This window comes from Triturus cristatus, chromosome 7 (genome assembly GCF_964204655.1).
Source record: "Triturus cristatus chromosome 7, aTriCri1.1, whole genome shotgun sequence".
NCBI lineage: Eukaryota > Metazoa > Chordata > Amphibia > Caudata > Salamandridae > Triturus > Triturus cristatus.
In genome coordinates, this window is record NC_140590.1 from 541,133,512 (window position 1) to 541,159,283 (window position 25,772).

General features: G+C 47.0%; 1 protein-coding gene across 3 annotated transcripts in view; it reads right to left on the minus strand.

Moving 5' to 3' along the window:
- The window catches only part of TEN1 (TEN1 subunit of CST complex), a 125,605-nt gene that overhangs the window by 94,131 nt on the left and 5,702 nt on the right, over positions 1-25,772 (minus strand). The window contains exon 1 of one of the 3 annotated variants that reach the window (XM_085616952.1): positions 1,554-2,564. The exons of 1 other annotated variant lie outside the window; for it this stretch is intronic. The gene's annotated coding sequence lies outside the window, so the exon portion shown is untranslated. Of the gene's footprint in view, positions 1-1,553; positions 2,565-25,772 lie in introns of those variants that run through there. One more of the 3 variants, XM_085616953.1, reaches the window with a different exon arrangement.

Consider the following 25,772-nt stretch of genomic DNA (forward strand, 5'->3'; position numbering starts at 1 on the left):
CCTTTGGTGTTCAAGGGGCCCCTCTCACTTTCTTTGTGCGACTTCAGAAATACAGCCAGGCAGGACTACTAAGATCAAACGACCCGAATTTACTGGTGATTCTCCGTTTTGCAAAGGACGGAATCGGTGGCTTTGCTTTCTCAGTGAAAACCGCTATATTATGGAACTCTATGCCTGACCATATGAGGAAGACTAATTCGGAAACCATGTTCAGGAAAGCTTTCAAAACATGGCTGTTCGGCCTGCCCTAGAGCTCACTGTCTAGTCCGGTTCATTCTTTACAGGCTGGATGCGCTGCTAGCGCCGGGACACTTTCGTCGGAGGTAGCCGCGTGCTCTACAAGCTCCAATAATAATAATAATAATAATAATAATGGTGTTGCAGCAGGGGGTAGATTTAGGTTATATGAGCTAGTTGTATTTTCCATATGGGAGAAAGGTGTCAGAGGAACTCTTGATGGTAAATCACACACTTGTCTCTCACCCGTGTGTTTTCCAGTCCCTCCTATCCCCTTATTAGTAGCCGCCTCACCACTGAATGATGAACTGTTACGCGGACTTACAAAACTTTTTGGATGGGGCCCAGACCCCTTGCCTTTGATCCTTTCATCAACTTTCAGCATAGATGCAGAATATGAATCTTTTACGCTCTCATTAGGGAGTTTAGAGGGACCACTTATTAAGTCCTGGTTCTGTGTATTACCCTTTTGGTTATCCAAGTTCTGATTTTTAAGCACTTTCTCTACGCTAGCTTCAATCTTCTCCAGCCTATCTGAGAGAGTACAAATGGACTGTTTTACAAACTTGGTTAAGTCACCTACTAAGTTAGCCAATTTCCCAATCTCACTAAGCGGTACATAGCATTTATTCTTTGAAAGGGGAGTGTTTTCTACGCTCAAACATGTCTGAATTTTGCCTTTTTTGCCCTGCGTTTTTTTTGTTGTTATTTTTGAGCACTCCGGATTCTAGGGGATTCATATGCGTATTGCACGTAATATCTCAGGGCCTGCTACTCTCAATGGGTTACAAGATCTTTTTGAAGGAGGTAAGGTTTCTGATTCCAAATCACTAATAGAGATGTCGTCAGAGACAATCTGAATGCAGCCATTTTAAGGTAACTCTTCATTCATATTTCCCAGGATGCAATTTTCATCCACCCCCTACTCAGCCACGGATTGAGTTTTTTCATTAATTAATAGCCCCATAGGATCCATGTTTTATGTTTCTTTTACTGAGGAAATCTGTTGTTCAATAGCACCGACAGCCCCAGTAAGATAATTAAGCAGGGTCAAATTCGCATTTTTAGGCTTACTAATGGGTTTTGGTGTATGACTTGCTGTAGTCTTTTCTTTCCCCAGTCTATTAATGCGACTCAGTCAAATAGAATATAATAAACCTTCAAAACACCTTCATTACCCGATTTAAACCACCGATACTTTAATAGTGGGCAAAAATAGTTCACAGTATCTACCGAATGATAAGCACTGTTGTCTTGATAAAATCTTACATCAGGTCAATCCCTCAATACTTATATAATGTGTAGGAAAGTCTTACTCGTATCTCCAGTCTATGGGCACCCAATATCCTCAATGAACTCAAACACAAGATCTATCAACTTTAAGGCGCTAGAGCACGGAAAACCAAGTGGGGTGGCACAGCCTCCTTTGGGCTCTGACGGACTAGGATGGGCCCGCCCTTGTCCCAGGCTTTGTCCGGGCACGTCCCGCGCAGCGGGGGACAAGGCTCATTTTTTTGCGCCGCCTGGCGCGAGTTCAGTGACGCGTGCGGCTCCTGCAGCAACGCGCTCTGGGAATTGCAGTCCTCCTAGAAAAAGTGCGGTGTGCTTGGTTGCTTCCCTCTGGAAGTACAGTGCAGCGTGCTCTGAAGCCGGAATAGGAGCAGGAGCGGGTTGTAATACTTCCCTCGAAAAGTAAAGTGCAACGTAGATAAAAGCAGGGGCAGGAGCAAGTTACTGTGTCTCCCACACAGCGGTGGCCCAGCCCAACTTTATGCGCCGCCTGGCGTGAGTTCAGTGACGGGTGCGGCTCCTGCCGCAACGTGCTCTGGGAGTTGCAGCCTGTAGTGTTCTCTCCCTGCGCGAGGGCATTTTTCTGCCTACTAACTTCCGCTGCCCGTTGGCACGCGAGACCTTGTTCTTACTTTGACAGTTGGTATTAACGGCGGTCAGTCTACGCCACTGCCAGGAGGTGCCTGCACGCACGCTATGCCCGTCTGTGGGAATTTGCATCTACGAATAAAGCATACATGAAACTTCATGACAACTCGTAGATCATTACACTCTTCGTGGCGACGATTTCTTAGCAAGTTCCCATACAGCACCCAAGCAGATCTAGAAGAAGCTGCTACTCAACGGGATTGAGGCAAAATATGAACCCTAGTTTGACCTTTGATGACTCGAAAAAAAGGTTAAACTCCTTACTTCAACACCGTGTCATCAGCGTTGAATTGAAGCGTGTCAGAGAAGTTCAAACATTAATCCTGTGAGGCTAGCCCAATACTGGCCTCAATGTAAGCTACGGCGTTTGGCTGAATCTCTGAGTGAACAGCTTCTGTAACACAAAAGAGAGGACATCTGCTGGTCAAGGGCTCCAGATCCCCGCCTGCAAGTGACGTATTCGATGCTGGTTGGAAGCTCCACAACGCGGTAGACGCCTGCGTCTCCCTCATCAACCCAGTCAGCTTCGGCCTTTTCTGCCTCCTGTGTCAGCGATGTGAACCAGGCTTATGGGAAGTCGACACCGGCTCTATTTGAGCTTTTATGTCTAACCAAAACTCACTGGTGACACCTCACTTGTATCTTCAAAGTATACATCCGATCACTTGGTGACAACCACACCTATTCATTTTTTCACGTGTTCTCTTCATTCTAAAGAACGGTGGCACGCACTCCTGTGCTATACAATGCAGAGACACAAGGCGTGCACCGGCTCACTTGGTGACACGCACACAAGAACCTTCATTACCTCATGCTCAGCAGTCAATCAATCAATCAGACATTTGTAAAGCGGAGGGTGTTGAAGCAGGAGGAGGAGACGACATTGACTTGCTTGGTCATTGTGAGCGTTGAGTCGAGGATGATACCCAGGTTGCGTGCGTGGTCTGCGGGTGTCGGGGCTGTCCCTAGTGCCGTCGGCCACCAAGAGTCGTCCCTGGCTGAAGGGTTGGAGCTGAGGATGAGGACCTCCGTCTTGTCGGAGTTCATCTTCAGGCGGCTGGCCCTCATCCAGTCGGCGACGGCCCTCATTCCTTCGTGGAGGTTGGCTTTGGCGGTGATTGGGTCCTTGGTGATTGAGAGGATCAGCTGGGTGTCATCAGCGTAGGAGATTATGTTGAGGTTGTGCTGTCGGGCGACGTGTGCAAGTGGGGCCATGTAGATTTGAACAGTGTCGGGCTGAGGGAGGAGCCCTGGGTTACGCCGCAGATGATCTTGGAGGCTTCGGATCGGAAAGGGGGGAGGCGGACGCTCTGGGTTCTGCCTGAGAGGAAGGATGTGGTCCATTCCAGAGCCTTGTCTCGGATCCCTGCGGCGTGGAGTCGTGTGCTTAGTGTGCGGTGGCAGACGGTGTCGAAGGTGGCAGAGAGGTCTATGAGGATGAGTGCCGCGGTCTCACCGTTGTCCAGCAGGGTCCTGATATCGTCGGTGGTGGCGATGAGGGCGGTCTCGGTGCTGTGGTTGCTGTGGAACCCTGACTGAGAAGGGTCCAGGATTCTGTTTACTTCGAGGTATTGGGTTAGCTGTTTGTTGATGATCTTCTCGATGACCTTGGCCGGGAACGGGAGCAGAGAGATGGGCCGGAAGTTCTTGAGGTCTCTTGGGTCTGCCTTGGGTTTTTTGAGAAGAGCGTTGATCTCGGCGTGTTTCCAGCTCTCTGGGAAGTTCGCGGTCTCGACAGAGAGGTTGATGATGTTGCGCAGGTGGGGTGCGATGAAGCTGCTTGCTTTGTTGAAGACGTGGTGCGGGAATGGGTCTGACGGAGATCCGGAGTGGATTGTGCTCATGGTCTTGATGGTGTTATCGAGCTCACGCTGGCCCAGGCTAGCAGGGGGTCGTAGTTGATGATGTGAGGAGAGTCTGTTGTGTTGCTGTGTGTTGGGGCGGTCTGGGTGTTGAAGCTGTCGTGGATGTCTGCTATCTTTCGGTGGAAGAAGGTGGTGAGGGAGTCGCACAGGGCTTGTGACGGTGGGATGTCGTTGGTGTTGGAGCTGGGGTTGGAGAGTTCCTTCACGATGTTGAAAAGCTCCTTGCTGTCGTGTGCGTTGTTGTCGAGGCGGTTTTTGAAAGCAGTCTACTCATCGGTGACTGATGCACTGGTTCTTTATCACTTTCCTCTCTAGTTAGTAGTCCACCCTGTGCTCTATCATTTCCACACAAAGGTTAACGGTACGTGTGCCATGGCCCAACGTTTGATTTACAAAATTTGAGTCGTTGTTTTTTTTTAATCTTTCACAAATATATATTTTTTAAATTTTGTTGTCTTCTTTTATCACATTTTCCACCGTGGTCTTCGCAATGCAAGCTGTCCACCCTCCTCCTCCATTTCTTGATGCACCAGAAGATCCACCGATAAAATGGCGTAAATGGTTCGACGCATTTGAAAATTATCTAGGGGCCATTGGTGCGCACAGGTTCAGACCAGAAAGGAAGAAGTTTTTACTGCTCCATTCCTTAGGATTCGAAGGTAGGGACACACTCAAGCACCTACCTGAGGCAGAAGCTGAGGAAGGGGAGGAACCAGATAAATATCAGAGCACCATCAGGAAATTAGCCTAGAGATATGATGTCCAACCTAGCATAGTGGTGTTGAGACACAATTTTTTTCAAACGAGCACAAAAGAGCGAGGAAGATGTTGACACATACATCACCGCACTCAGAAAAATGATCGCTGACTGCGAATTTGAGAATTTCAGTGAACAACTAGTCCGCGACCAGTTCATAAGCCAATGCTCAGACAGATCAATCAGATAAAAACTCCTGTCATTAGATAACCCCTCGCTAGAAGAGTCCATTCGCATCGCTAAAAGTATCGAAACTTCACAAACCTCCATCAAGGAACTTGAAAACAAGAATACTGAAGTGGTCACTCCTTTGCGCCTTTCCAATTTAAAAAAAAGAAAAGATACCCCACAAAGTAGTTTCTTTAGGAGAACTGACATTTGTTTTAGGTGTGGCAACTCGGTTCATACGAAAAATGGTAAGCCATGCCAGCTAAAAACGTAGTATGTCGATTCTGTGGTAAAGTGGGCCACTTTGACAAAGTTTGTCAGAGTCACAAGAAAGAAAAAGTGCGGATTGGACGTGTCAAAGACTCCAGTGACAGCGAAAACGAAGATCCTTTAGGAGAATTAAAAGACATGATACTCATTGTGAAAGACTGTGATGTCAGGACTGGTGATCCAAATGAGTGTGTTGATCCCTATGTTAGCATAGCTGTTGGGGTAAAGAAATTACACCTTCTAGTGGACTCAGGCGCGCGCATCACCATGATCACTGAATCCCGCTTTAAAGCTAACTGGGGTGAAAGGCCTCTCTTTCCCCCGAATCGCACACCTGTGTCCTATGAAGGATGTCAAATTGACCTCTTAGGCTATTTTGAAGATGTCATGAAGTTCAAGAACAGGCGCATACATGGCAAGATATATGTCGCCATACACAGGTTGAACATACTATGGTGGTTTCACCAAGGTTTGTTTGACATGATGCTATGTCCAGGTGCTAAAGAACAGGTCTTGGCCATTCATGACTCCACACATGTAGAAGAACTGCTTAACAAATATCCCAAAGTCTTTTCTGGAGATTTAGGAAAAATCAAAGGGTTCAAACATAAAATAAAAGTTAGAGATGACGCTGTTCCTGTGAAGGACAAAATCATAAGCATACCATTCAGCATAAGGGAGGACCTGGAGAAAGAGCTTGTGTCGATGCGCAAGAGAGGAGTGATCGAGCCCATCGAATCCTCGGACTGGACGTCCCCCTTAGTTGTAGCACAAAAAAAACCCAACGAGTTGAGGATCTGCATTGACTTGAGCAGCCTGAACAAAGTAATTTGGGTTGACTCACACCCTTTACCCAACATCTCTGAGAGGCTGGGCGTAGTAGCAGGAGCCAAAATATTCTCTAAACTTGACCTGGCGTCAGCATACCACCAGGTAGAACTCGATAGGGACTCGCGTCATCTCACTGCATTTAACTCTCCATCAGGCATGTTCCGATTTTGGCCTCGGGCAGCTTTGGTTTTTCAGCGGCTCATGGTCAATCTGCTCAAAGGGATACAAAATATGGCAATCTTCAAGGACGATGTCCTCATATATGCTGCTGACCAGGCAGAACATGATGAAACCCTGAGGCAGATACTTTCCATTTTTCAAGAGCATGGAGTGGTGATCAAACGTGACAAATGTGTTCTCTAAAGACTCTGTGGAATATCTGGGTCACACAATCTCCAGCGTGGGGGTCACACCCAAACCCAGTCTCATCCAAGCCATCGTGGATGCCACTGCCCCAAAGGACAAAGCTGATGTGAAATCCCTCTTAGGGTTGACTGAGTTTTATTCTCGTTTCATTCCTGATTATACTACCAGAGTACGCCCCATATCTAAATTGCTCGAACACCAAACTGAGTTTGTGTTGGATGAAGAATGTAGACAAGCATTTTCCTGGCTCAAAGAACAACTAAGCACAGTTAAAGCCCTAAAACCATTCAAACCCTCTGTACCTTGCATTTTGACAGTGGATGCTAGCTGTTATGGTCTAGGTGCAGTCCTGACCCAGGAGGTAGAGCATCAGGAACATACCATTGGCTTCGCTTCAAGGGTGCTGAGGGACACAGAATCACACTACTCAGTCATAGAAAAAGAACTTCTTGCTTGCTGGTGGGGCATTGAAAAGTTCAAGTGTTACTTATGGGGCAGAAAATTTACTTTACAAACATATTGGGGAACAACAACCACTGCAACACCACACCATGCATAGCCCATCTTGCATCCAAACTTCTCCAATTCAACTTCGAGGTCATACACATCGCGGGAGGGACAAACGTCCGGGCGGATGCCCTATCACGTTTGCCTCCTGCTCCCAACGAGTCTGTCCTTGGCGAGAAGCACATTGACGATGATGAGCACGAGGACTGCATAATTGCTGGGGTAGAGTTACAAAATGTGTGCTCTGTGGTTGAAAGCAGCTGGTATGCTGCTATGGACTCTGATGAAACATTGAAAACTGTTAAACAATACATTATCCATGGGCAGCCCAAAGAGAGGAATGTAGATGTTGAGGTTCAACCATTTGTAAAAGTCTGTGATGAGCTATCGCTAGAAGATGGCCTGGTCTTCAGACTAGATAAAATAGTTCCTCCTGTCACCATTAGAAAAGCGCTGTTGACTAAAGCACATGAGGGACATCTGAGAGCTACACTCACCAAATGTAGGATTCGTGAATACCTCTGGTGGCCCCAAATGGATAGAGACATTGATGCTCTAGTACTAGAGTGCACCATGTGTGCGGGTAGCGATAAGAGTCTCCGCACGTCCAATCCCCCCCTCACACCCAAACCCCTTCCCGAGTCTCCATGGGAAAAATTGGGCATCGATGTTTTAGGACCATTCCACACCTTGCCACATCAGACCAAGTTTGCTATCGTCCTAGTTGACTACTATTCAAAATGGCCCGAAGTTAGATTTGTACCCAAAGCTGACTCAAAGAGATTCTCGAATTTATGAAAGAGATTTTCATGAGGGAGGGTTTTCCAAAGACCATTATCTCAGACAATGGGGTACAGCTCGTCTCATCTGACGTTGAAAAATTCCTCAAAGATTTTTCCATCTCTCATCTCAAAAGCTCACTTTACCATCCCCAAACTAATGGACTTGTGGAGAGACTCAATAGAGTCATTGGGGATTGTATAAGGTGAGCCATCGATCACAACAAAGTCATACCCGCTACTGTGAGAACTATGTTGTGGTTTTACAGGACCACACCACACTCATCTACGGTTGTCTCCCCTTTCGAACTACTTAGAGGTAGGAAGCCATGCACGGAGTTTAGACCTGCGTGGATATCCAAATGCAGTACATCATCACAAGAGCTAGATGAAAGGGTTAGAGACAAGGTTAGTGAGGTGCAACTTAAGCAAAAAGCGTATTTTGATTACATGAAACACGCTGCCAACCGGACGTTTGCTGTAGGTGACAAAGTTAAAATAAAGAAACAGGGCTTTGTGAAAAAGGGAGTGTCCAAGTTCAGTGAACCAGTCTCCATTGACAAAGTATGTGGCAGTGCTGTACGTGTCAATGGGCGTAACTGGTGGAACATGAACAAGATCGTAAAAGTCAATGACGAGGTTGGTGAGAGGTCAAGAGTAAGTTCTGATGCGGCCTTGTCACGTACTTCTGTATCTGAAAACTGTGATGTTGATGCTTTCAGTAACCCTCTTGCTTTCCCCAGGAGGAGTTCCAGAGTGGCCAGATTACCAGCCAGGTACAGGTGATCTACCTTTTACTCTTTTTTCTTTTCTTTCTCTCTCTCACTCTCTCTCTCACTCTATCTTTCCTGGTCTTTTAGTCTTTCTTCCTTTTAGAAAAGGAGATATATGTAGTGTTCTCTCCCCGCGCGCCACCTGCGCGAGGGATTGTTCTGCTTACTGTCTCGCGCTGCCCGTTGGCACGCGAGACCCTGTTCTTACTTTGACAGTTTGAATTAACGGCGGTCAGTCTACGCCACCACCAGGAGGTGCTTGCACGCACGCTATGCCCGTCTGTGGGAATTTGCATCTACGAATAAAGCATACATGAAACTTCATGATGACTCGTAGATCATTACACAGTCTTCCTAGAAAAAGTGCGGCGTGCTTGGGTCCTTCCCTCTGGAAGTAAAGTGCGGCATGCTCTGAAGCCGGAATAGGAGCAGGAGCGGGTTGTAATACTTCCCTTGAAAAGTAAAGTGCAATGTGGATAAAAGCAGGGGCAGGGGCAGGAGTGAGTTACTGTGTCTCCCACACAGCGGTGACCCAGCCCCACTTTATGAGCCGCCTGGCGCGAGTTTAGTGACGCGTGCGGTTCCTGCCACAATGCGCTGTGGGATTTGCAGTCCTCCTAGAAAAAAGTGCGGCATGCTTGGTTGCTTCCCTCTGGAAGTAAAGTGTGGCGTGCTCTCAAGCCAGAATAGGAGCAGGAGCAGGTTATAATACTGCCCTTGAAAAGTAAAGTGCAACGTGGATAAAAGCAGGGACATTTCCTACCACCCAGCATTCCCCTCTGTCTCCAGAGTAAAATGATACCTCACTTGTATGGATGGGCCAGGTGCCTGCGTGTAGAGATTAAGGGGGGAACCAAAGCGGGTCCAAGAAGGCAGGGTTTTTAATACATTTTTGGGCTGGCTCTGCTTTGGACACCCACACAAATGAGGTATCATTTTTATCGGGAGACCTGGGGGAATGCTGGTTGCAATGAAGTTTGTGGGTCCTCTCAGATTCCAGAACTTTCCATCAAGAAATGTGAGGAAATGTGTTTTTCGACAAACGGGGTTTGCAAGGGATTCTGGGTAAAAGAACGTGGTGAGAGCCACACAAGTCAGACCATTCTAGATTCGCCTAGGTGTCTAGTTTTAAAAAATATACAGGTTTGATAGGTTTCCCTAGATACTGGCTGAGCTAGGGCCCAAAATCCACAACAAGGCATATTCCCAAAAAAGGGTTAGTTTTCAGTGGAAAAATGTGGTGTCCAGGTTGCGTTTTGGGACGTTTCCTGTTGCGGGCACTAGGCCTACCCACACAAGTATGGTTACTTTTTTATTGGGGGACATGGGGGAATGCTGGGTGAAAGGAAGCTTGTGGCTCCCTGCCGATTCCAGTATTTTCCATCACAGAAATATTAGGAACATTTGTTTTTTGGACAAATGTTGAGGTTTGCAAGGGATTCTAGGTAACAGAACCTGGTGAGTGCTAGACAAGTCACCACATCATGGATTCCCCTGGGTGTCTAGTTTTAAAACATGTACAGGTTTCCTAGGTTTCCCTAGATGCCGGCTGAGCTAGGGCCCAAAATCCACCGCTAGGCACCTTGCAAAAAAGGGTCAGTTTTCAGTGGAAAATGTGAGGTGTCCACTTTACGTTTTGGGCTGTTTCCTATTGTGAGCACTAAGCCTACCCACACAAGTGAGGTACCATTTTCATCGGGAGACTTGGGGGAGTGCTGTGTGGAAGGACGTTTGTGGTTCCCTGCAGATTCCAGAGCTTTCCAATACAGAAATTTTAGGAACATTTGATTTTTTAGACAAATTTTGAGGTTCGCAAGGGATTCTGGGTAAAAAAAACATGGAGTGCGCCACGCAAGTCGGCCCATCCTGGATTCCTCTAAGTGTCTATTTTTTAAAAATGTACAGGTTTGCTATGTTTCCCTACATGCCGGCTGAGCTAGGGCCCAAAATCCATAGCTAGGTACATTGCAAAAAAAGTGTCAGTTTACAGTGTAAAAAATGTGATGTGTCCACGTTGCGTTTTAGGACGTTTCCTGTCACGGGCACTAGGCCTTCCCACACAAGTGAGGTACCATTTTTAGCGGGAGACTTAGTGGAACAAAGAATAGTAGAGTAAGCGTTATTACCAATTGTATTTCTCTGCATTTGTGCCTTCCACATGTAAGACAGTGTGTAAAAATGAAGTCATTTTGGTAAATTGCCCTCTCATTCACATACTAGTATGGGTACCCACAAATTCAGAGATGTGCAAATTAACACCGTTTCTAAACTCCATATCTTGTTCCAATTTTGGAAATACATAGGTTTACTGGACACCTATTATTCGCTCTTTATATTTTACCAAATAAATTGCTGTATACCTGGTACACAATGAATTACCATTGCAAGGTGCAGCTCAGTTATTGGCTCTGGGTACTTCGGGTTCTTGGTGAACCTTCAAGCTCTTAATATCTCCACAACCAGAAGAGTCAAGGCTTGAAAAATCCACTCAACCTCCCGCATTTGCGACACAGATTTAATTAGGGCAAGCTATTTTTAGGTCCTACTCACCCTTTCTGGCGAGTAGGAAGACAAACTGACTTTTTACATCCGACTCTGAAAGCAGAGCAAATGTGACAAGATAACAAGATTTAAAGGCATCTTTTTTGCTCACAAAGTGTATGAGCAATAAAAATACCTTTAAATCTTGTTAACTTGTCACATTTGCTCACAGAGGTCAAGTGCGTTACAGTTAGGTCGAGTAGATTTTTTAAGTTACTAGACCTGGGGTCTAGTAACTATTTTTTATTGTTTTGAGCCCCGAGAGTCCCGCGGATGTAACAGTATATTGCTTTTGAAAATCTGCCATACTTAGAAGTTACAGGTGAAAACATAGGCTCAAATTGCTGGGATTTGTATAACTCTTTTTCAATATTGTTTTTATTTCAACTGTTATTTTTATTGGAAAAGCTTTAGGGATCTGTACAAATGACCCCTTGCTGAATTCAGAATTTTTGCTGCTTTTCAGAAATATATAGCTTTCCAGGATTCATTATTTGTTTCACACCCATTTCTACCACTAACTGGAAGGAGGCTGAAAGCACAAAAAAATAGGGAAAAGGGCTATGTCCCAGTAAAATGCCAAACTACTTTAAAAAAATGTGGCTTTCTGACAAAAGTCTGCCTGTTCCTGAAAGCTAGAAAGGCTGAGATTTTAGCACCACACACCCTTCAATTATACCATTTGCAGGAAAATAACCATAAGGTTTCTTCTGCAGCACTTTTTTCCCCATTGTTTGCAAAAAAAATAAAATGTATCTGCATTTTGGCTAATTTCTCTGTCCCCTCCAGGGGAAGCTACAAACCCTGGGTACAATTACAATCCTCAGGATGTTGGGAAAAAAAAACGTAAATTTGGCATGGATACCTTATGTGGAAAAAAAGCTATGGGGGCCTAAGTGCGAACTACCCGAATTAGTGGAAAAAAAGGCTTAGCACGGGGAGGGAAGTATGGAAGGCCTAGCAGCGAAGGGGTTGATATACATCTAACAGTTTAACAAAGGTAGAAAAAAAATGCCAACATAGTGACATAAACTCACTCAAACTAGGGAACCCTATAACTAAGAGATAGTACATCAAGTGAACAACAGTCCTCTAAAATGGATCCCAATGCAAGATAATGTACCCACTGAGTAAGCATACTACACTAGGTAGGTGAGGGTACCTACTGTACAGTAAATAAATGTATGGTAAATCCAAATGAGGTTTTGCTATTTCTTACTGGAGGTCTGTACGTCCTATATCTTTATTTCGGTTTATAAAAATTATTCAACATTCCTTTAATACATCCCACTCTTCTGTGTGTTAGCTACCTGTGTAGTACCTGTACTAAATGTGTGAAAAAATAGTGACATGTTCTTTCAACTGCTGCCATCTGTCCATTACTTCTAATTTGTGTTCGGCAAGGCTGCGCTGGGGCTGTCCATGTTGTACCTTTAATGTGTTGTGAAGTTTAGTATAAAACTTGCCAATCCAAATAAGAATAAAAATGATCCACATTCTCAATGCTTATTTTAAAGCTTGATTTTTTTTCAAACATATTTTTATTGGCATTTATTTTAGTATGCAACCATTTTCTTGCTGCTCTGCAATCTTTTTACATCACAGTACAGGACTTCTATGGCATGTATAATATCGCTTTGTATTATCTTTAGTTTAATTTCAAATAGGTTTTAGAGAAGGTATGGAAGTGCATGTAAGCCACAATCACATTTGTTACAGTCTTATTTCGCCTGTGGTATTAAGGAAAAGGTAATTCCAGTTAAAAATACAAACACCTATCATATGCCAGACTGTAAATATCCAACATTTTGTTATTGAAAGAAGGAAGAAAACTATACAACTGATAAATCCTATTAACTAATCTAATTAACAAACTGTGCAGAGGGGCCAAGAATTGCGCATGTATTAATGAGTTAAAGAAAGCGTCTGGGCCGCGTGTTTGGTAGGAGGGGGTGGGGCAGCACACAACACACCGTCAGGGAGCCATCCTCTACCCACCGATCCGTGGGTCTGCAGTGTCCCCAGTTTATATATGAAAGCCAGGCTTAGTATGCAATCTCCATAATTAGCCAAAGATGGGCAGTGTGTCAATGTACGTTTGCAGTAGCAAGTATGCGCAGGTCAACTCAGTGTTGGCATTCAAACATTTCCCCTTTGGTCATCTTTGCAGCTCATCTGTGTCCTATCCTCGCTCCCCCCTATTCTGTTCCCGTCGCTATCTGGGTTTTCCCATGTCTCCAGTATTTCTTTCCAGAGGTCAGCAATAGGGCGTTTCCTCAGTCCTTGCGCCTCCTCCCTCATCAGGGCCCTACTTTCTGCCCCGGCCCAGTAAGTGACATCTCGCTTCCAAGCTTCTACTGTTGGTCCTGAGGTAGACTTCCAGGCCAGTGCTATTCTTCTCCTGGCTAGGGCTAGAGCCAAATCCAGGAATCTACTTTCTACTTTCCTCTTAGGGAGGCGATGGAAGAGCCCCAGTAGGCACACCCCCATCGTAGGCTTTAGTGTGCGCCCCACTGCTTCACCTATGAGTTGTAGTGTCTCCTCCCAGAACCGACGCATTGGGGTGCAATCCCAAGTCATATGTGTAAAGTCTGCATCTATCTGGTCACATCTTTGTCATTTGTATTCGGTGCCTCCAAAGGCAAGCTGACGTTTATGAGGAGTCATGTACGTCATGTGTACGTAATTGAACTGTGTATACTTCAGTCTAGTTTTGCGTGAGACTTTCCAAAGGTATGCCAGGATTTTGGACTATTCCAGGTCTGTGATAGCTCTACCCAGAGCAGTTGGCTCTAACCAGAGAAGTCTCCCAGCAGGTGTGAAGTTTCGTTAGGGGGGCGGGTCATCTCCAACTGCGATATATAAAACCATTTTACCTGATGTCTTGCAGTACCTAATGTGAGGAGTGATTGCAACATCGCATAAGGCTTAGGCTCTTCCTGGCTCCCCCCATAGCCCTCTGAAAGTACGAAGTATTATCTCATAAGTTAGAAATTGGCCTCGTTGCAGGTTGTAGCACTCAAGCAGGTCCTCAAATGGAGCCAGTGTCGCCTGCTGATAGCAGTCCCCCACTTTTTCCAGTCCAGCCTAGGTCCAGAACCTTAACAATGTTGGGGTTAGTATCGTCTTGGGGTTCACATGAGGGAGGCCCACCAGTGGCAAGTCCGGGGCATATAGGAGGGAGCTTCCTACTTTAAAAAGACAGTGTTTCCAACAGCGTAGGGCTGTGGTCTGCAGCAAGAATAGGTGAGGGACAACAATGTCCGTGTCTAACATCTTTGCTAGTAGCCGGTCTGTATGGACCCCTTGATCAGTTAGGTCAGTACCCACTGGGCCTGTATCCGTCAACCATTGTGCCTACCATTGTAGCTGAGAGGCTAAGTAGTAGAGCTCGAAGTTAGGCACTCCGAGTACTCCCTCCACAGAAGGACGCTGTAGGACCGACAGAGCTACTCTCAGCCTCCCCTTTTCCCATATCAGGTCTCGCAGCAGAATATCTAGTTGTCGAAACCATGAGGTGGGGACAGGTATGGGGAGATTAGTAAAAAAATACAGCAGGCGAGTCAGCATGACTATTTTAGCAAGGGAAACCCGGGCCATGATCGGTAGCTGTAGAGTGCACCAGAAGGAGACATTTGATCTTGAGGACCGGAGGGCCCTTCCCAGGTTACCTTCCCGAAGATCGTGAAACGAGTGGAAGACCTGGATCCCCAGGTATCGGAAGGTTGTGGGGGCCCAGTTAATGCCCACCGCAGAGTCTAGCGGAAGGGTCTCATTGGCCAAGACCGGAAAGAGGCATGTTTTACTGCGACTGACTTTGAGGCCACATAGCAATTCAAACTGTGCCATCAGTCATAGGGCAGTAATCTTGCCACATTATACCTTGTTAAGGAAATACGATGGTGAGAATTGTGGGTGGTTCACCGCAAGGTTTTCCAGTGAGTGTGAGTACTTTCGCTTGTAAACCATCGGTTAAAGAAAAGATACGATCGTGTAAGGAGTATTGTGTATTAGGAATGATCTACGTGAGCGGAGGCTCCTGATTGAATTGTTTATGAGTGATATAAGATGTTAATCAATAAACATATTTTACAAATCAGTCACAGGGCCCTCCTGGTGCCCACCGTTGCATCATTGAGGTAGATCAATAGATCATCAGCGTATAGGGAGATGAGTGTTCCCACCTAATGTGATACTCAGTCCCTCCCCATGTTGTCGGAATAAAGCTTTGAACACAAGGAGAGTGGCTCATTAGAGTCCAAAGGGACAGAGCACCGAAATCAACTATATAGTTAGAAAAAATCCCTTTGTACTAAAGACAGACTTTGTTTAGATCGCTACTTAGATACCATACACTCAGAGATGTGAGAAACCAAACATTAAAAAATCAACAAATATAAAAAAATATATAATATCACATTAATGATCCAATTCACAGCAATAAGTAATCAAAGAAGGACATATAATAACCAAGTATATATCTTTATTAAAACGCATGTATATGTTTATACAGAAAAGTACAAAATTAAAACAAAGTCTGTCTTTAGTACAAAGGGAATTTTTCTAACTATATAGTCGTAATAAAGCTGCCAATGGTTCCATTGCCAGGGCAAAACAACAGGGGCGATAATGGGCAACCCACGTCGCGTGCCTCGGAATATCTCATATTGTGAAGATACTGTTTTCCCAGTCGGTACCATAGCCGTGGGGCGTTCATATAATAGCCTCGCCCATTTCACCCAGTTTTCCCCCAGGCCCATATGCCTCATGGTTTCAAGAAATTAGTCCCATCTCATGGTGTCGAAGGCCTTTTCAAGTTCTATTGACAAGAGGACTGTATGTTGTAAATGATGGGCATCAGCATGATATTACACCGAGTACATCCTTTGCAGGTTTACGAGGTGTTTCGGGTTGGGATAAATCCATTCCAATCGGCATGAACCAGGTCGACATATGGGGTAGCAGACAGAGCGCTAGGGTTTTACTAAGGATCGTAAAATCCATGTTTAACATGGAGAGTGAACGAAAGTCTGTAACCTTCGCCTCCTGCGTGGGCTTCTTGGGGAGGGGGATGACCAGCGCATCTCTTGTGGTCTAGGGTAAGCATCCAAGTTTCACAGATTCTGCGTAGAGCTTCTCCAGTTGCGTCAGGATCTTTGCGATGTAAGTTAAATAGAATTCAGCCTGCAGACCATCAGGACCTGGGGTCTTACCTGTGGCTATGCTTTTATTTGCAGCCCGGATCTCAGGGATTGTCACAGGCCCTCCTAGCATATCAATTATTTGTTCGTCCAGGATTTGGGGGTGTAACACCTTCAGGAATTCCCTTTCAGTATCAGGGGATATCAGGGGAGGAGCCTCATATAATGACGAGTAGTAGTCACAAAATAAGGCATTAATGGCCTCAGGTCCATATATCTGGTCACCCTCAGCAGGTGTAATTTGCGTTATTGCGGATCCCCGCGTCTCCGGCTTAATCAGCCAAGCCAACAGCTAACCAGTTTCCCTTCTTCCTCCTGCACTTCAGTGAGATAGCTCTTAAAGTCGTGTCACCGCAGTTGGTCGAGAGCTTGATAGTATGACATGCACGTTTGTTTGAGGGCGTCAGCTGCGTTTGGCCCAGTTCCCTGTTTGTTATCTAATCTATGTAGGTCGCCTTCTAGGGTTTTCAGTTCGCGGTGGAGTCCCCTCTGGGTTCCCAGTGCTTCCCCCAGACATTTCCCTCTCAGAACTACCTTGAACGCTTCCCACTATCAAGGCATTGGAGGTCGTCTGTGCGTTGGTGTCAAAGTAGGAGTCTATGGCCATGCCTATGAACTCTCTGAAACAGGTATCTTCAAGGGCCAGTATATTTAACCACCACATTGGTATTGGTGGACGGTGACACTCCGGCTGGAGAGACAGCAAGAGAGAGCTGTGGTCAGACAGAGTACGGCCCCTGTGTGAGTAGCTAAGCAGCTCAGGCCTGGTGTACCCAGGAATAGGTCCAACCTGGTGTGTAGGTGGTGTAGGGGCAAATAATAAGAGTAATCCTGATCTCTGGCATGTTGTGCCCTCCAAATGTCCTCTAATCCCCAATATCCTTTCCAGTCTCGTAACCCCGCTGCTGTTTTATGTATTTGGGCACTCGGCAATGGGGGGGTGGGATCGGTCAAGAACCATATCAGCAACACAGTTAAAGTCCCACTCTAGTAATATGCACAGGGTTAGCACTGGAGGCAGGGAACCTGAAAGCTTCTGGAGGAACTGTACTTGGTCTTGGTTAGGGGCATATATACTTCCCAGTGTAAGTTCCTGTCCATAAATTCTGCCCATGAGCAGTACATATCCACCATCTCTATTTAGGAGCACCTGCAAGTGTTCGAATGGTACACCGGCCCTGACCCAAATCATTGACTTTCGCATATGCAGAATAAGAGGTCGAAAATACCTGCCCTATCCAGCGTCTGCGCAGCTTCTCCCCCACCCCACTGGTAAGGTGTGTCTCCTGAAGGAGTGCGATCTGTACCCTCCTTGTGTGCAGATACCTATGTATAGTGTGGCGCTTATCAGCTGAGCCCATTCCCCCAATGTTTCAAGTCAATATTTTTAATGTAAGCTTTTCTGTCGGCATCGTAAGTGTCCAGGCCACCAGATCTGCACCCCCCGCCCTTGATCCCAGAGGCGATGGGCCAAGGCCCCACTTGCACATAAAAATCTCCCAAAACATGGGTATAAAAATTAAAATTCCCCCGCACACCAAACTCCCCTTTCCCCAGAGCAGCCTGGCAACAGCCTGCCACCCAAATCACAGGCAAATCAACCAAAGTCTTAAGACGCTCCTGCCACAATGGATGAGCCAGTGCCGGCCCATGAGTTCAATGATTCCAGCTGTGATATCCTTTATCATGCTGAGGTGCTTCACAATTACTCTCCATCTGGTCCCTCATTGTAAAGGCTCTGTGCGGCTAGAGGTCGTCGGCTGTTCTAGGGGTAACAACTGGCAAAATAGTACGGTTCGCCTGTGTACTGGCCGAGTCTGAGCCATTGGTTCCTTTGATGGATCCGGATATGGGTTCTGAAGCAGAGTCAATTGGTTTCATAAGGTCGGCTACCGCTTGTAGAGCTGCAGCTCTCTCCTTCACAGTTTAGGAGGGACTTGGTCTTTTCAGTAGTTTCCGTTTTGATCAGGTTCGTTTTCTCCTCCCTGGGTTCTTTATGGTTCGAGGATGTTTAGCCCCGCCTGCTCCAGGGTCTTTGCCGGCCTTATGGGATTCAACCCATTGCCCGGCTGCTTCTGGGTGCTCACAAAAGTAGGTTTTCCCCATCTAGTATTATACGGAGCCTAGCCGGGAACATCAAGGAGTGCTGTAGGCCTTCCACTCCGAGTGCCTTCTTTACTTTAAAAAATGAGGCTCTGCGTCTCTGCACCTCAACAGTATAGTCAGGGAAAATAGATACTCAGGAGTTGTCCACTGTGAACGGGCATCTGTAGGTGCCTTCTGCAGAAGGATGTCTCTGTCGTTGTAGTGAAGGAGTTTCGCTACCACTGGGTGCGGTGGGCATCCCGGGGCCGGTGGGCGAGCAGGGACCCTGTGTGCCTGTTCCAACGTATAAAAAGCAGAAAGTCCTTCAGGTGCGACAACTGTACGAAATGAATGTTCTAGGAAGATAATCACTGTGAGACGTTGGCCTGGTATATGCTGTCCACTAATTATAGTGGGCACCTTGCACCAGTCCAAACAACCTCTTATTGATGATAGGTTAAAGACAACCTTTATTGAAAGCTATCCTAGTGGTAGCTATGGAGAGCAGCCTTCATGCTAAGTCTTGATGGAATGTAAAGCAGCTTGTTTTACCAGTCTATAATCTCTTGAATGACCAAATAAAAGGCAACCACACCAGGTATATATATAAAATATATGTATTTATTTCTAAACACACCCTACTAGTCTCTTTATGAGGCTAGAGGTCCAAACACATAAGTTACACTTCAAATATTACAGTAAAATAGCACACATACATGTCAGGCCCTAGGGGCGAGCCAAACCATATACTAAAATAGTGGCATAAAACCATGACTTAACTAGACACAAGGCCTAGAGCCTGTAGAATCGCTAGGACCCCAAGGAACCACCCAAGGTAGTGACACAGGGGACCCACGGGCGCCGTGTGCAGTGTGAGAACACAGCCTTGAGCTCCCGTTAGCTTCTATGGCGAAATTCACGGTTAGATTGTTAAAGATTAGGGACACTTAGAGATGAGTCAGGACCAAACCCTTGTGGACTTAGGAAGTTCTAGGATCAACACCCACAGGAGCACCGGAGAACTCGAGTTACCTCACCGAGGGAAGCCGGGTGCATAGGTGTCAAATGGTGTCGGGTTGCGTTGTCGTTTTCAATGGGAGCTGGCAAAGAAGTACTGCTGCCAGGAAGATGCGAAGTGTCTGAAGAGATTCAAGCCTGGATCGAAGTCGAGAAGAACCTGAAAGCAGAGGGGACAGAGTCTGGGGCACGATAGGCGAAGGCCCACCGATGTCGGGTGATTTCAGGTGAAGAAGGTGAAGCTTGACTCTTCAGCCACGAGGACCAGGAGGCGTCGAGGATGACCAGGAACTGGATTCGAGCTGTCCCACAAAGGATGTCGAGCGCTGCAGCTTCAGTGCCTGGACTGGACACAACAAGCCTTGGCAACAGCAACCCACGCAGAAAGGAGAAAGATGCTTCGGTGCAGACCAGCAAGGTCTGAGGTACTCACCACTTGGTGGGGAGTCGGGGCACGTCTGGAGCAACCAGGGAAGCCCAAGGAAAATTAAAGTTACCTTCACAGGGACCCACCAGTCAACGGACCAGGGATCGCGAAGGGACCTCGAGAGGAATCACAAAATGGCGGCCCACAGGTCACTCGGGGTGACTAGGCCGACAATCTTCGGTGGATTCTCTGCTCGAGGTGGGGGCTACAAGTAACCCCATGCACGACTTCAAGAGATGTCGAGAAGTCAAAGCACTTACAAAAGTGCACAGTGAACAGGAGTTTCGGTTCCACGTTACTCACGAGGGCTGCAGGTCTCAGCTTTGCTGGGGACTCGGGTCGGCCTCTGAGAAGTCTGGAAATCCTCTTCCTGTGTTGTAAAGTCTTCGGCGTCTGGCAGGAGCTTCGGAGATGCAGCCCGGCAATTGCCTTGTTGGTGCCTGCCAAGCAGGGGAGTCACTCCTTGACCCCAAGGGAGATTTCTTTCGTCCTCTAGTCTTGTGTAGAGAGTCGAAGTTCCAGGATTCAGTTGCAGAGTTTCGTCCAGGGATATCTAAAGTCCTGTTGCCAGGGGTTCCTTACTTATACCTAAGGAAGGGGTTGGACTAACTCAGGGGACCCACCTATGGGAGGGTTTGCAAAGAGGGGTGGCTACACCAATTTCCTTTGTCCAGTTTCGCGCCAGAGCAGGGGCTGGAAGCCCCTGAACCGGTTGGAGCTGGACTATGCACAGGGACACCAAATGTGCCCCCAGTGCAGAACTTCAAAGCACTCTGAGAGTGCTCCGACCCAGCCCCAATACACATCAGCCTGTCTGGGAGGTGGTTACACCTCTCTGTGACAGGAAACCTATTGTCCAGGCCTCCCCTGCCGGAGTTTCGGTCAGCAGCAGGAGTCCAGACCCGTGTCTGTGGCTGCAGCATCCATTTAGTGATGCCAGGGCTCTGTCAAGTTGTTACCGGGTATACCGGTGCTGTCATGTCTCTCATTCTAGAAGGGTGGGATCATATTCTCACATCAGGAATTGATGTGGGGGTATTATTCCAAGGTGTTTGACACCAAACACAACATGTTTCCGTGCAGCCAGTCCAAAGTTAGCATTAACCATTTTTGTTATAATGCACTTACGAGTATATGGTCAGGCTGCACCACTGACAACCCCGGAGGATAGATACGGAAGGCTGCAGAGGGGCTCAGCTCATGGCTGGGCACCCTCTCTCATATAACCAAGCACCCTGCCTTCAGGATTGATAAGGTCTGCCATAGGGGTGACTGATAGGTTTCTATGTGCAGTGATAGGTTAGATATAGTGAACCTATATCTCTGTAAGGGGTGCATGTACCACCTTACCCAGGCTGCAGTTGCAGACCTGTGGTGTCATTTTGGAGGGCTTTCCAGGGGTGGCTTAATACATGCTTCAGCCCCCGGTAGGCCACTGGGGTACCTATGCCCTGGGTACATAGTATACCTTATACTAGTAGCTCACAAGGGTACCCCAGAATCCAATCTGGAGTGTACCTAAGGTACATGGAACAATTTAGAGAGGAAGCAGCTAGGCTGGGGTCCTGAACAGCAGGGCACTAGCCAGACTAAAGTCGAAAAACAGTGTTACAGCAGCAAAAAGTGGGGGTAACCATGTGAAGCAGATCCTCCTCTCCTACACCCCCCCAAAAGCAGGGACATTAAACTAACCTTGACCAGTTGAGTCTTCATGTTCTAAGTGGAAATATCTGGAGAGTCCATCTGCATTGGCATGGTTACTCCCAGGTCTATGTTCCACTGTATAGTCCATCCCCTGTAGGGAAATAGACCACCTGAGAAGTTTGGGGCTTTCACCCTTCATCTGTTTTAGCCATAAGAGGGGCTTATGGTCTGTCTGAACAATGAAGTGAGTACCAAACAAGTATGGCCTCAACTTCTTCAGAGCCCAAACCACAGCAAAGGCATCCCTCTCAATGGCTGACCAACGTTTCTCTCTGGGGGTCAGCCTTCTGCTTATGAAAGCTACTGGCTGATCCTGACCTTCATCATTCAACTGTGACAGTACAGCCCCTACCCCCAACTCAGATGCATCAGTTTGCACAATGAACTTTTTGGGAGTAATCAGGACTTTGCAGAATCGGAGCAGTGCACATGGCCTGCTTCAGGTCATCAAATGCCTTTTGACAGCTAACTGTCCAGTGAACCTTTTGGGGCATTTTCTTAGAGGTTAAGTCATTCAGGGGTGTCACTATTGATCCATACCCCTTGACAAATCTCACCTGAGTCTGGGTAGTGGGAGCAACCCAGTCCATTATGGTCTGGATTTTGCTCTGCAATGATTGAACCTGGCCCCCACCTACAAGGTGGCCCAGGTATCCAACTTGACTTTGCCCTATCTGGCACTTAGTAGCCTTGATAGTTAGGCCTGCTTTTTGCAGGGCCTCCAAAACATTCCTCAGGTGGACCAGGTGATACTACCAGGTGGAGCTAAAGACAGCAATATCATCAAGATATGTTGCACTATAGTCTTCCAGGCCTGTAAGGACTTGATTCACCAACCTTTGGAAAGTGGCAGGTGCATTCTTCAAACCAAAGGGCATTACCACAAATTGATAGTGCCCACTAGGGGTAGAAAATGCTGTCTTTGGCTTTGCATCATCAGCTAGTCTGATCTGCCAGTAGCCAGCTGTCAAGTCAAATGTGCTTAGAAACTTGGCTGAGGCAAAAGTATCTATTAGCTCATTTGCCCTTGGGATGGGATGGGCATCAGTCCTAGTGACTGCATTGAGACCCCTGTAGTCCACACAAAACCTCATCTCTCTCTTGCCATCTTTGGTGTGAGGTTTAGGCACAAGGACTACGGGACTAGCCCAGTTGCTATCTGAGGGTTCAATGACTCCCAAATCCAACATCTTTTGGACTTCTGTCCTTATAAGTCCCTGACATGATCAGGTTGCCTGTAGATCTTATTCTTCACAGGCAGACTGTCCCCAGTGTCCACTTCATGAGTGCACCAGGTGGTCTGACTTGGAGTCAGAGATAACATATGTCTGAACTGGCTGAGAGGTTTTCTGCAGTCAGTTTGTTGCTGGACAGTGAGGCTGCCTGGCAAGGCTACACCATCTACTGATCCATCATCAGGGTTCTGAGAGAGCAGGTCAGGGAGTGGGTCACTCTCTTCTTCCTGTCCCTCATCTGTAGCCATGAACAAGCCCATGTCTGCCCTGTCAACATATGGTTTTAGTCTGTTGACATGAAGTACCCTATGGGGACTCCTAGGGGTTCCAATGTCTACCAAGTAGGTGACCTCCCCTTTCTGTTCAACAATTGTATGGGGGCCACTCCATTTGTCCTGGAGGGCTGCTGGGGCCACAGGCTCCAACACCCACACTTTCTGCCCTGCCTGGTAAACAGTCAGCACAGCCTTTTGGTGATGCCAGGCCTTTTGCAATTCCTGGCTAGCCTCAAGGTTTTTAGGCGCCTTTTTCATGTACTCAGCCATCCTGGAGCGGAGACCAAGTACATAATCCACTATCTCCTGTTTAGGTGGTTTGAGAGGTAACTCCCATCCCTCCTTCACCAGACACAAAGGACCCCTAACAGGATGGCCAAACAAAAGTTAAATAGGGCTGTAACCAACCCCCTTTTATGGCACCTCCCTGTAGGCAAACAGAAGGGAGGGCAAAAGGATGTCCCATCTGCGCCTAAGCTTTTCTGGGAGACCTTTGATCATGCCTTTAAGGTTTTGTTGCATCTTTCAACTAAACCATTGCATTGTGGGTGATAGGGTGTGGTGAATTTATAATTCACTCCACACTCCTTCCACATTACAGTCAAGTAACTTGACATAAAGACTGCACCCCTGTCAGATACTACCTCCTTAGGAAAACCCACTCTTGAGAATACATCCAAGAGGGCTCTTGCCACCACAGGTGCTGTAGTGGTCCTAAGTGGAATGGCCTGGCATGGCCTACTGGCATGGTCCACCACCACCAGGATACATCTGTGCCCAGAAGCTGTCTGAGGATCCATGGGACCAACAATGTCAATCCCTACCCTCTCAAAGGGAACCCCCACCACAGGTAGTGGTATCAGGGGGGCCTTTGTGGTTCTACCTGCTTTGCCACTGGCTTGGCAGGTCACAAAGGAGCGACAAAACTCCTTAGTGTCTTCAGACATGTGGGGCCAGTGAAAGTGAGGGACAATTCTGTCCCAAGTCTTGTTCTGGCCCAGGTGTCCTGCTAAGGGAATATCATGTGCTAGTGTCAATAGGAAGCCCCTAAACTTCAGAGGTATAACAAACCTCCTGGAAGCACCAGGCTTGGGGTCTCTACACTCTGAATAAAGGAGTCCATCATCCCAATAAATGGTATGGGTGCCACTAGCATTCCCAGCAGCCTCATCAGCAGCTTGCTTTCTGAGGGGTTCAAGAGAGGGGCAGGTTTTCTGCTCCTGGTTCGGATCTGCCCTGGAAGGGCCCCCTGTCCCCAAGAACTCAACCTGGTCAGGTTCAAGCTCCTCTGGGACAGTTCCTTCTTCAGGTTCAAGATCATCTCCCTCAGGAGGCTGATCTGTGTTCTGAGTTAGAGGGAAGGCACTGCCTTAACCCTACTGCTCCTCTTGGGAGGCACCTGGTCCATTCTTCCAGAATCCAGGGCCTGTCCAGTGTTAGACATTTTGGTCTGTGACCTAGTCACAGCCAAGACATGAGCAGGGATCCCTAACATTTCTGCATGTGTCCTGAGCGCCACTTCAGCCCAAGCTGAAGTTTCCAGATCATTGCCAAGCAAGCATTCAACTGGTAGGTCTGCACTTACCACAACCTTCTTAAGGCCAGTTACCCCTCCCCAGGAGAAGTTAACAACTGCCAGTGAATGGTCTGTTCTGACATCGCTAGCATTGGTCACTTGGTACATTTCACCAAGTATAATCTGCCCAGGGTCCACAAGATCTTTTGTCACCATTGTGACACTTGCTCCTGTGTCCCTGAATGCCAAAGCCTCTTTTCCATTAATCAAAGGCTGCTGTCTGTATTTGCCCAAGTTACTGGAACTCACAAAGGAGGACATATCCATGCCTCCATCACAGACTAGGACAGCCGGAGTTGGAACTCTGACTAGGCCAGAGTCCATCTCAGAACCCAGGGTTAACCCTACTACACCCTTATTCTGAACATTAGCACCACCAATTGTTGCTGTACTGGGGGAACAGTTGCCTTAGGGGCAATGGTGGCTGGAGTTGAGTCTGTGGACTTGGTGCAATCACTTGTCCAGTGAGTCTTCCGTTTACAGATTTTGCACCATGGTTTCTTTTGGCCTTTACTTTTATTAGATAGGGATTCACCCCCTAAAGAAGATTTGTGGGGACCTTGTGAAGACTTCTGGTCTTTACCCTTCTCCCCACCCTTGTCAAGAGTTCTTAGGATCTTGCTTCTTCTGGTCACCACCTTGGTTCTGAACCTTCTGCCTCACCCTGGTTCTGACCCATTTGTCTGCCTTCTTTCCCAATTCTTGGGGAGAGGTCAGATCTGAGTCCACCAGGTACTGGTGCAACAGCTGATGTTGACAGTTATTAAGAATCTGCTCCCTCATAATTAAATTGTACAATCCTTGAAAGTCATGCACTTTGCTGCCAAGTAACCAACCCTTCAGAGCCTTAGTAGCACAATCTACAAAGTCCACCCAGTCTTGATTCTGTGCCTTTTGGTTATCTCTGAACTTTAACCTGTATTGCTCAGTGGTTAGGACAAACCCTTCAATCAATGCACTTTGCCGACTGGTATAATCATCAGCATCCTCCTCTCTAACAGTGAGGAGCTTATCTCTACCTTTGTCTGCAAAGGAGAGCCATAGGATTGCTGCCCACAGCTCCTGGGGGACCCTTTGAACTTTACAGGCCCTTTCCAGCGCAGTTATCCATTTGTGGATGTCATCCTCACTCTGGTAGGGAGGGACAATCTTATCCAGGTTTGTTGGTCATGAGACCTCTCCCTATCACTAGGGATGTTGCTGCCACCATGGGACTCTAG